This window comes from Xiphophorus maculatus, chromosome 21, assembly GCF_002775205.1.
Source record: "Xiphophorus maculatus strain JP 163 A chromosome 21, X_maculatus-5.0-male, whole genome shotgun sequence".
Lineage (NCBI taxonomy): Eukaryota > Metazoa > Chordata > Actinopteri > Cyprinodontiformes > Poeciliidae > Xiphophorus > Xiphophorus maculatus.
The window spans coordinates 1,053,333-1,064,662 of record NC_036463.1 but is presented as its reverse complement, the minus strand read 5'-3'; the positions used below and the strand labels follow the sequence as shown (position 1 = coordinate 1,064,662).

The following is an 11,330-nucleotide window of genomic DNA, read 5'->3' as shown; positions in this document are numbered from 1 at the left end:
CAACTTCTTATTCAAAAGGACATTTAGACCATGAAATTTAGTGTTAAAATAGCTCATGCAGATGGGTTAACAATGAAACCATAAACAATCCATTTGCAAATTTTATTTTGCAGTTCATGGTTTTTCAATACCATATCAACACATCATTACAATATAATTACAAATTGCATTCTCAATTATATATTCAGTCAAACATATTTTTAAAGTTGTTAAGGTCAATGTAAAGTTCATTCTTGAGTCCAGACTTTGAAGTCAATTTAATAATTTTGTTAAGTTTAATTTAATTAACACAATCCAACACTAACATTAAAAAAATACCATTTTAATCTTGCAATTTGCATTACAAGATTAAAATCACAGGTGTAAACAAGGACCAACATCCAACTACTATTTTCTGAACTGCTGTCAACATAACAGAGAACATTATGAAGCATCACCTTTTACAAGAATCAAATTTTCCATGGACTGTCAAAGTCATACAGTTCATTTACAAACTTGAGCAGTCGGGGTGGAATGTGATGATGCTTCTTCCCCTTCATTTCAGCCTTTGACCCTCGTTTGGGGTTTAAGCCCAGAAAGACTCTAAAAAAAAGGGAATGGATACTTGAGTTTAACATACAGACAAATGCGTCCAAATTACATTATTGCAGCTGATCACCAGTCCAGTTGCAGTCATGCAACTGGACTGTCTCAACAGTTGCAAATAACTCCTTGACAATCCTCAACTATGACTAATTTGAATGAACAATCACTGAAACAACAAAATTGTTGGTACACTTCTTTTAATGAAGGCAAACCCGTAACAATCACTGAAGTTACTTGAAACTGATAAAATTGTAAAAAAAAAAAGGGGAAAAAAAGATTGACTGAAAATTAAACAATGAAAATAAGACAATGCTTCTGAACTGTGTTTCAAAAGCACAGAATTAATCAATTATTATTGCTCAGACCAAATAATTCAAAATATCAACAAAAATATACCAACCTTTGTATAAATTCCAGTGTCAGGGACATGTCTTTTGGATATTTTATGTTCAAGACATAAAACATGGAGAAGGCGTAGCTTAGGGCAGCGATGGGTGACTTGATGTGGTCATTCACAATCATTTGGTCAACAGCAACTTTAAAAAGCTGTTCACCTAAAGAAACAAATCATTAATACAAGAGTTTAAGATCCACCACAGGTGACCAGAACATGTCCATAATATGTTCTAAATACACGCAGTAATTATATAGAAAATGTTTTATTATATTAATTTTCATATGACTTTTTTTCACGTACCTGTCAACATATTTTTCTCTGTCCTTACATTTATTCAAAATACTGTATAATCCATGGGTGTCCAAAGTCGGTCCTCAAGGGCCGGCATCCTGCATGTTTTAGTTCTCCCTGGTTTAACGCACGTGGATCAAATGATGGCTCATTAGAGGCCTAAGAGGAACATTGACTTGCTGAAAGGTTGTTACTACCACCAGGGAGAGAATAAAACATGCAGGATGTCGGGCCTCCAGGACCGACTTTGGGGACCACTGGTATTCAGTTCCAACAATGTGTATGATATTGCATCAAAATGTATATTAGCAAACTTTAACATTATTTGAAGGTTATTCTAGAAAACATAGTACATATAGAATTTTGAATCAAAAGTTTAACAGACTGAGGAAAGCAAAATAATAATAATTGCACACCCATTATAAAGATGCATGGGGTGCTTGGCAGGTCAAGATCAGGACTCTCTGGATGCAGCAGCTAAGGAGAGAAAAGAAAATATACACAAAATAGAGAAATGTAAACACCAAAGCATGTAAATCTTCTAATAATGGACAGAACTAAACAGCTAATGTTTACAAAAAATAATTGTTAATATTTTTGGACAAAAAGAAATGTTTACAGTGTAGATTTACCTCATTTTGACAAAATAGTTGGGCTGGTTTCTCCTTGAAGAATTTTGCGATTCCACTAATCACCTGGACAGCATCACTTCCTGGAATATCCACCCCTCTGGACCCAAGGAAGTCCTTTATTGTCTTTTCTTTCTTTGACAATTCCTCTGCCAGTCAGTCAAAATTTCTAATTAAATGCAAACCAAAATGCTTTATGTATATCAGTTTTTGGGCCTCCTAATGCTCATTCCCTTTTTTTCTTTCAGAAATATGTAAATTAATTGTCCATATCCTGACTGACTTCAAAACAAATTTATCACTGGCTGAAAAAGATAATGTTCAAACAAAAAACGAACCGGAAGAGAACAAAGCTGGAGTCTGGACGTAAAAACTATCCTGTCAAAGTAAGAAAAAAAAAAACCCCACCTGCGTCTCACACTCAGGTTATCAAATTGTGCTTAACAATTAAAATAACTACAGCCTGACATTTAAGAATAAGCACAAGCAGTATGACGCCATGAACTGCTAACTTTCACGCGCCATTTATCAACAGTTTGGATATTGAAAAGAAAAAAACGCATAACACCAAAGGCTAAATCAAGAAAACTCGCAGCAGACGACGACTGTCATATATATCAATAATTTGGGGGGCTATGTGAGACACATTCTTATTAAGATGGTCGAAAAACATCAAGCTAGCAAGTTCCTCAAGAGATAAATGCAAAAATGGGCGCCGTACTTGGAGTGTGGGGAAAAAAAGAGAAAAGCGGTCACCGTTATAAATAACCTCGTCTTACTTTTACATTTCAGAACCAAAAACGGTATTTAAAAAATATGAGTAAAAACATTTTTAGTAAAACGAATGCAAAATTATACCGTATTTACAAGAAGATAGCGGTTCGCCAGTCTGAAATATTATCTATACTAATACTATGTTTTGTTTTTTTAATTTAAAAAATGTTTATTGATTTACTTTACATTACCCCAGAGGTGCCAAAAACCGATTACTCCAACTTCTAAGTCCAACCTGGGTCCAGGATACACATTCAGTGTCGGAGAGAGAGCTTTGAATGGCTACAGAACAAGATTTTGCGCTTCGTGCAGGTTCTTGTTCCCATGATGCAATGCGCCAAATTGAAAATACGGGAAAAATACCTGTAAAATGTAAAAACGGAAAATTCCTTCAAATTTCTACTGTACATTTTACCGTTTTTTTACAGTTTTTTTTACAGTGTGGGCTTGAAGGAGGTCAGGGCCATTCTCATGCACATGTGCAGATGCTCATTGGTGAGCTTGGAACGATATTTTGTTTTTATTATGTTCATTGTAGAGAACGCTGCCTCACAGCTGTATGTGGAGCCGAACATGGTCAAGATAAACAGGGCCACTTTTTTCAGATCTGGGAAAGCTGTCTCAGAAACCATCTGGAGCCAGAATGTGGTAGATTCGGTTCTTGCAAACTGCTCTTTCAGGGCCACATCTGCCTGGAGGTCAATCATTTGCATCTCATCTTTTTCTTTACCATCAAGTAACGCCTCTGCTATTTCAGTTATGCACTCTTTGACAATACTTGCATCTGTAAAGGGCTTTTTGTGTTTCCCTAAAACCCAAGCAACACGGAGGGAACATTCATTAGCACGCTGTTGTGCGCTGAAAGCACGGCTTAATACCCTGGTGGACTGATCATATTGGGCAGTGAGACTTCGAATTTTCTGCGTCCGGAGTTCGGACTTAGGGGGGTATGATTGGTCAAATGCTTTGTGCTTAGTCTCATAGTGACGCTTGACATTGGCACTTTTAATAAGTGCCACGGTTTCGGAGCATATGAGGCACACTGGTTTCGTGCTCGTGGATGGAAGAATGAACATGTATGCATCAGTCCATTCCGTGTTGAACGCTCGATTTTCGGCATCTACTTTTCTCTTTTTAGAAAGCGCCATAGTGTTTGCACCTCTTCTGACTGTAATTCACACCCTGTCTTCCTGTATCACCTCCCTGCGTTTCTCGCTTCAATCGCTTTTCGCTCGCCTTTCACCTCCTCTTCCTTATATCACACTGCGTGGATGTCTGTGCCTGGCTACAAACCTCTGCTTCGGTTTGCTCATACAACTCGCTCTGAGTTCAAGCTGGCGATTTGATTCGCTAGTTGAACCATGTGGTTAGTATGACTCGCACGCGATTGGTTTGTAGCTTCCAATCCTTGCTCAGTGCAGTGCTGGTAAAAGCAGTTGTGTCAGATAGGGAAAAAAATAAATGCTCCGGTTTAAAATTAATTCTCCCGTCAAAATTAACAAATATTTTAACCATTTATTCCGGGTCCGGATGGGATGGCATATGGGTCCGTATCCGGACCGAGGTCCGTTGGTTGCGGCCCACGGCTCTAAAATGTACCTATTGTTGCATTGTGCTAATTTTAAGCATGCTGTCTAATTTTAAGCAACTTTAAATATATTAATAATTTGTACAGTTCTGTGATAGTATATTGGCAACATACTCTTGAATACACAATATAATTGGTTTCTCCTGGAAAGTGTGTTGTAATTGATCCTTCTTTGTTCTGGTAGCCTGATATTTTTACAGTAGCGTAGTGTGTAAAAAGCATGTGTAACCCGCAATTAGTAAAGGACTTTTATTTTTGCGGGCCCACTGCATGTGAGAGTCCATTTTATAAAAACCTGGCCGTTGAATTCATTAATTCTGCAGATTTGGAAAAGCTAAAATCGCTTTTACCATATGTTTATCCATCTCAGGTTGCAGAAGATGTTATATTTGTTGTTAAATTGCTTTCAAGAGAGTGCCCTGCCACAGTCACAGTGGACACGACCTTACCTCCTGATTATCTCCATGAACTGAAACGTATTTCCCAGCAGAGTGGACAATCATTTGATGACGTTTTAAGAGGAGTTTTTGAACAAATAAGTGCTCATTTAGGAATAGCGGCTACCGGAGGGGAGCCTGATGGGGATGATGAAGGGGATGGTGATGAGGAGGATACTGTTGAAATACTTACCATTGAAAGAGAGTCCAGTCAGACTCAGCTATCTACTCTTCCCGCAAACCAATCAGATCAGTCCACTACCTACCAGCAGGGACCACAAACTCAGCCTAATCCAACTACAAATGTGGGGCCGAGAATTTTCCACTCGGGGAATGATCTGAATCCTTCTGGGGTTCAAAGGGTTGTTGTCGAACACATTGTGCACAGAGATGATGTAAATCTTCAACCTCTGTCTTCATTTAGACTACGCACCTTTTCAGGAAGACTTCCAAAACCTCAGCATGAGGCAGATTATGAATCCTGGAGGTCTCAAATAGAACTCTTAAATGCAGATCCAAGTCTTGCACCTTTACATGTTACAAGGCGCATTTTGGAAGGTTTACTCCCTCCAGCTGCTGACCTAGTGAAGGGTTTGGGGCCTGGTGCCCTGCCTGCAACATTTTTGCAGGTACTTGATTCTGCATATGCCACTGTTGAGGATGGAGAAGAATTGTTTGCAAAATTTTTAAACACGCTTCAGGACCATGGGGAACGACCATCTTCTTATCTGCAGAGACTCCAGTTGGCTCTCAGCACAGTGGTGAAGCGTGGTGGGATTCCAGCCACTGAAATTGACAAATATTTGTTAAAACAATTTTGTAGAGGTTGCTGGGATAACAGCATGATTAACAAACTTCAACTAGAAAAGAAAAAAGACCAACCACCTCCTTTCTCAGAGCTTTTATTAACACTCAGAACAGAAGAAGACAGACAGTTGGCAAAAGAGATGTTAATGAAAAAACATATTCCATCAGTCAAGCATCGTGTCAGTGCACAAGCTCACACTACCAGTTCATGTTCATGTAGCCATCTATCAGACTCAGGTGCTATCGAAGACTTAAGGAAGCAAATGTTAAAGCTGCAGAGTCAAATGTCAGCCCTGCTGTCTAAGGACTCTAATTCTGCTAAACCAGAAAATCAGATAAAAAAACAGAAACCAAAACCTGGCCAAACCAGTAATAGGCCAAAGCCCTGGTTCTGTTTCAAGTATGGGCAGGATGGTCACATTGCTCCCAACTGTTCCAGTCAGCCAAATTCCAGCTTAGTTGAAGAAAAACGCCGCCAGCTCAAACACAAACAGCAGTCCTGGGACAAAAGTAAGTCATTAAACTAGAAGCAGTTCTTACTGAGGGACAAGTGGGAGCTGCAACCAGTGAATGTCCCCACACTAAAGACTCATTTTCATATTTTTCATTACCTAAAGGATTAGTGGGCACAAGGAGTACTGGTGAGGTGAAGATTAAAGGGATCAATTTTCATTGCCTCTTGGACACAGGTTCCCAAGTCACCACAATTTCACATTCCTTCTATAACACCCATCTATCAGATCACAAAATAAAACCAATAAATGATCTTTTGGAGATAGAAGGTGCAAATGGTCAGAGGGTGCCTTATATCGGATATGTGGAACTCTGTTTGACATTTCCCCCTGAGTTCACAGGAGAAGAGATGGACATAAACACCTTGGCCTTGGTTGTTCCAGACCTGCGATCATCACAACCCCCTGTTCTGATTGGCACCAACACTTTGGATGTTGTGTATAACCAGTGCTGTCAGTCACAGTCTGAGTTCCATCCTGTGCCTTTTGGATATAGAGCAGTGCACAAAATTTTGGAGAGAAGGCATAAACTGACAACTGATGACTATCATGGCATTCTAAAAATGCAGTCATCCATCCCACAGGTCGTTCCTGCACAGAAGACTGCTGTGCTGGATGCTCTTCTTATTTGCCCATTAATGCAAGGAGAGAAAGAAGTAGTTATTCAGCATCCAACCTCTTTCTCTCTACCGGGTGGTTTGATAGTAAAATCTAGTCTTTTTGATTTACCTCCTGTACAGCCTGCTTCTCTGCCAGTGGTGATCACTAATGAATCTGACCATGACATTGTGATTCCAGCCAGAGCAGCCATTGCTGAAGTCAGTACCATCCAAACCATTCTTCACAAAGAGCAGAGTGTGCATCAACCTTCCCATAGTTCTGAGCCAAATCCAACCAAATTGAACTACAACTTTGGAGATTCGCCGCTCTCAACTGAATGGAAGCAACGTATAACAACCATGCTCGACAGTATGTCAGATGTTTTTTCAAAGCATGATCTTGATTTTGGTCGTACAGATAACGTCAAGCATGAGATCAAGCTATCAGATCCCACTGCTTTTAAACAGCGACCGAGACCCATCCACCCCCTAGATGTGGATGCGGTACGTAAACATATTCAAGAACTGCTGCAGTCTGGTGTTATACGTGAATCCAATTCACCCTTTGCTTCCCCCATAGTTGTAGTGCGGAAGAAAAATGGTGCAGTACGGCTCTGTATTGATTACAGGAAGTTGAATGCACAGACCATCAGGGATGCATATGCTTTGCCAAAGCTGGAGGACACATTTTCAGCACTGTCTGGCTGGCTCGACGTGGTTCTCCACACTGGATTTAAAATCTGGTTACTACCAGATTGAGATGAATGAATCAGACAAAAATAAAACTGCATTTGTCTGTCCGCTTGGATTTTATGAATTTAATCGTATGCCTCAAGGTGTAACTAATGCTCCTAGCACCTTTCAACGCCTCATGGAGCGGTGCATGGGAGACATGAATTTAAAAGAAGTGCTTGTTTTCATTGACGATTTAATAGTGTTTGCACCAACTCTAGAAGAGCATGAACTTCGGTTGAAGAAAGTTCTTCAATGCCTGAAAGAATTTGGATTGAAGCTGTCAGTTGAAAAGTGTGTTTTCTTTCAGACATCTGTTCGCTACCTTGGACATGTAGTTTCAAGGGATGGAGTGGAGACAGATCCAGACAAGATTTCCACCTTAACATCTTGGCCGGTTCCTCAGAATTTAAAAGAGCTCAGATCATTCCTTGGTTTTGCAGGGTATTATCGCCGGTTTGTGGAAGGGTTCTCATCAGTGGTCAAACCTCTCAATGAGTTAACAGCTGGATATCCACCCTGTCAGAAAAAAATCAAAACAGATGAAGTTGCAACATTACTTTGACCCCAAAGAACCCTTTGCTTCTCGCTGGACAACTGCTTGCCAGCAGGCCTTTGAAGAGGTAATCCAGAAGCTCAGTACAGCACCAGTTCTTGCATTTGCAGACCCAGGTAAACCCTACATATTACACACAGATGCTAGCTCTACTGGCCTTGGTGCAGTTTTGTACCAAGAACAGGATGGGCGGAACAGGGTGATTGCATATGCCAGCAGAGGTCTGTCCCGCAGTGAAAGTCGATATCCTGCCCATAAACTTGAGTTTTTGGCCCTCAAATGGGCAGTTACAGAAAAATTTTATGACTACTGTATGGATCCGATTTCACTGTGGTTACAGATAGCAACCCATTGACATATCTGCTAACGTCTGCTAAATTGGATGCTACAAGCTATAGACGGCTTTCTGCTCTTTCAACTTTTACTTTTAAGATCATTTATCGGGCTGGCAGGTTAAATGTGGATGCTGATGGTCTCTCTCGGCGACCTCATGCTGAAGAGGTGGCTGATCCTTTGTCTCTTAAGGAGAAAGAGAGAATATTGAAGTTTACTGAACAACATCTGGAACATCCATCCTGTATTTCCATTGACCAGCACTCAGTCCAAGCAATATGTGACAGGCAACTGGTGTACAGCTCACCCAACCTGGACCAGGTTGTTGCTCTTGTGCAAACCCTCTCCATTAACACTGACAGTTTACCAGACAGTTTTGTTAATGATCTACAGTTCTCTTCACCTGTTGTGCCATCTTTCTCTGAAGGTGAAATTGCTGACAAACAGAGAGCCGATCCAGTCATTCAGCACATCATCGCTCAGTTGGAACGAGGGGAAAACCCACCGCCATTTCTGAGGGAACAGCTCCCTGATCTGCCATTACTCCTGCGAGAGCTTACATGCTTGGAGCTCCATAATAATGTTCTTGTCAGGAGGAGGAATATTGGAGGTGAGCTTAATTACCAACTTGTACTTCCAGAGGAATGGCGGGCTGAGGTCCTCAACCAGCTTCATGACCAGATGGACCATTTGGGTACAGAAAGGACTCTGGACCTCGTCAGATCACGGTTCTTCTGGCCACGAATGGCAGTTGACGTCTGTAACAAACTCAAGAACTGTGAGAGATGCATCCGAAGAAAAGCACAGCCTGAGAAAGCTGCACCACTTGTTAACATTAAAACCTCAAGACCACTCGAACTTGTCTGCATGGACTTTCTCTCAATAGAACCAGACCGAAGCAACACCAAAAATGTTCTAGTGATAACTGATCATTTCACAAAATATGCTGTTGCAGTGCCAACCCCAAACCAAAGAGACAAAACTGTAGCAAAAGCACTATGGGAGAATTACCTTGTCCATTATGGAATGCCAGAGCGTCTCCATAGCGACCAAGGGACTGATTTTGAATCTCATACTATCAAAGAGCTCTGTCAGATCACAGGAATCCAAAAGATTAGGACCACACCTTACCATCCCCGTGGCAATCCTGTGGAGCGATTCAACCGAACACTCTTAAACATGTTGGGTACGCTGCAAGAAGAAGATAAAACTCACTGGAAAGATTTTGTGAAGCCCTTGGTACAGGCTTACAATTGTACCCGAAATGATGTCACTGGATACTCCCCATATGAATTGATGTTTGGTCGGCAACCCCGCCTTCCTGTTGACTTAGCTTTTGGACTGCCTGTGTCTGAAAAACCATCTACATCTCATTCACAGTATGTTGAAAAGCTCAAGTCACATCTCAAAGAAAGTTATAAGATTGCAACTGAAAACGCTGAGAAAGTTATGTGGAAGAACAAACTCAGATTTGACAAGCAAGTCACAGCTGCAGAGCTCTCAGTTGGAGATAGAGTTCTGGTTAGAAACGTCAAACTACGAGGCAAGCACAAGCTCGCAGACCGGTGGGAATCAGACGTGTATATTATTCAGAAGAAAGCCGGCACTCTTCCAGTATACACAGTCAAACCAGAAGGCAAAGATCGTCCCATCAGGACCCTCCACCGTGACCTGCTGTTGCCTTGTGGCTACCTGTCCCCAGCCTCTAAACCAGAACAGATAAAGCCAACAACAGCAATTGTACCTGAGACTTCAGAAAATGTAGATCTTTTAGACCCTGAAAATGAAGAACTGTTTTTATTTGACTTACCTGCTCCTGCATCTACTGTTGCTCCTATGCCTGTGGATCCGCCTGGCCAGCATCCCCAGAGCTCTTTGGAAGAAAAGGTTGGTGAGGAAAAGGAAGTGGAGTCTGGACCTGAACCTATTGCTGAACTGGACATGGAACAAACAGCTGAAGATGGAACAGATTCTGATGACTCAAAGCCTCTCGTGGAAAATTCCTCCTCTCAATCAGGACCTGTCTCTCCTCACCCAGAATCTGCATCCTCTCCAGGACAATCCAGCATGTTAAGTGATTCTTCTGCTGCAAAACTCTCCAGCCCAGATCCTGAACCACCTGTCAGACGCTCTACCCGAACACGTCAGCCACCAACTCGTCTGCAGTATTCAACACTTGGTCATCCACTTCTGCAGAGCATCCAGACCCTGTTTCAAGGACTCAGTACAATCTTTACATCTGCTCTGGAACTGGATGAGACCTCTGTGACCTCTACATCATGTGACAGTGTGGTGTGTCACCAGTCGGTTGCATGTACGAGGCCGCACATGAGTTCAGGGGGGGAACCTGTAACCCGCAATTAGTAAAGGACTTTTATTTTTGCGGGCCCACTTCCTGTGTTGCCCAAACTCTGCTAACTTATTTAAAGCCCCGCCTCCAGTGCGCAGAAAAAGATCCTCACCTGTTCCACTGTGATTGTGGCTTGCTGTTGGCATCTTCCTCAAGAATTCCTCCGAAAATCTTTGAACCTATTGATTTGATTGCTGGAATCACTGGCATTGTTTACCTGGACCGTCACCAGGATTCTGATAGTGCTGATTGTGGCTAAGTACGCCCCACTCTCTTCAAAAAGGTCGGGGTTTTTTTTTCCACCTGTCGGATCAGATCCTCATCTGGATCAAAAGATGGCGAGCTAGAAATGGACTATGGACTTTATGAATTGGAAATCAATTTATTCTGAGTCAATTCTCATGTGTCTCATTGTGTTATTGTAATTGTATGTTTTTTTATTCAAATCACTTAATATATATTCACCAAAACTAAAAGCACTGCCTCCTGTTTTTTCACACCTCAGGCTCCTTAAAAGGCCACTCTTCCAATGCTGCTTATGTAGCCGCAGTTAGCTGCCTAGCCCATAACTGTTACACATGCAATGTACAACGTGGGAAAACAGAATAATAAAAGACGTTAAGTAACTGAAAAGTGTACTTCATTAGCAATTATAATAAACCAAAAGTGTAATTGGAGAATACAGTCTTTAAAATATTTAAGTATTTAAAATATGTAATGCTTATATACTTGGAAGACAT

At 41.3% G+C, this 11,330-nt stretch overlaps 1 long non-coding RNA gene across 1 annotated transcript; it reads right to left on the bottom strand.

Annotated features, from left to right (window-relative positions):
• Positions 1–219: 219 nt before the first annotated feature.
• On the bottom strand, positions 220–2,046 carry LOC111606275. The gene is made up of 4 exons (XR_002752007.1): positions 1,906–2,046; positions 1,690–1,750; positions 986–1,139; positions 220–582 (listed from the first exon to the last, which is right to left on the bottom strand). It is a non-coding gene; the product is annotated as an uncharacterized LOC111606275 (long non-coding RNA).
• Between the last annotated feature and the right edge of the window lie 9,284 nt (positions 2,047–11,330).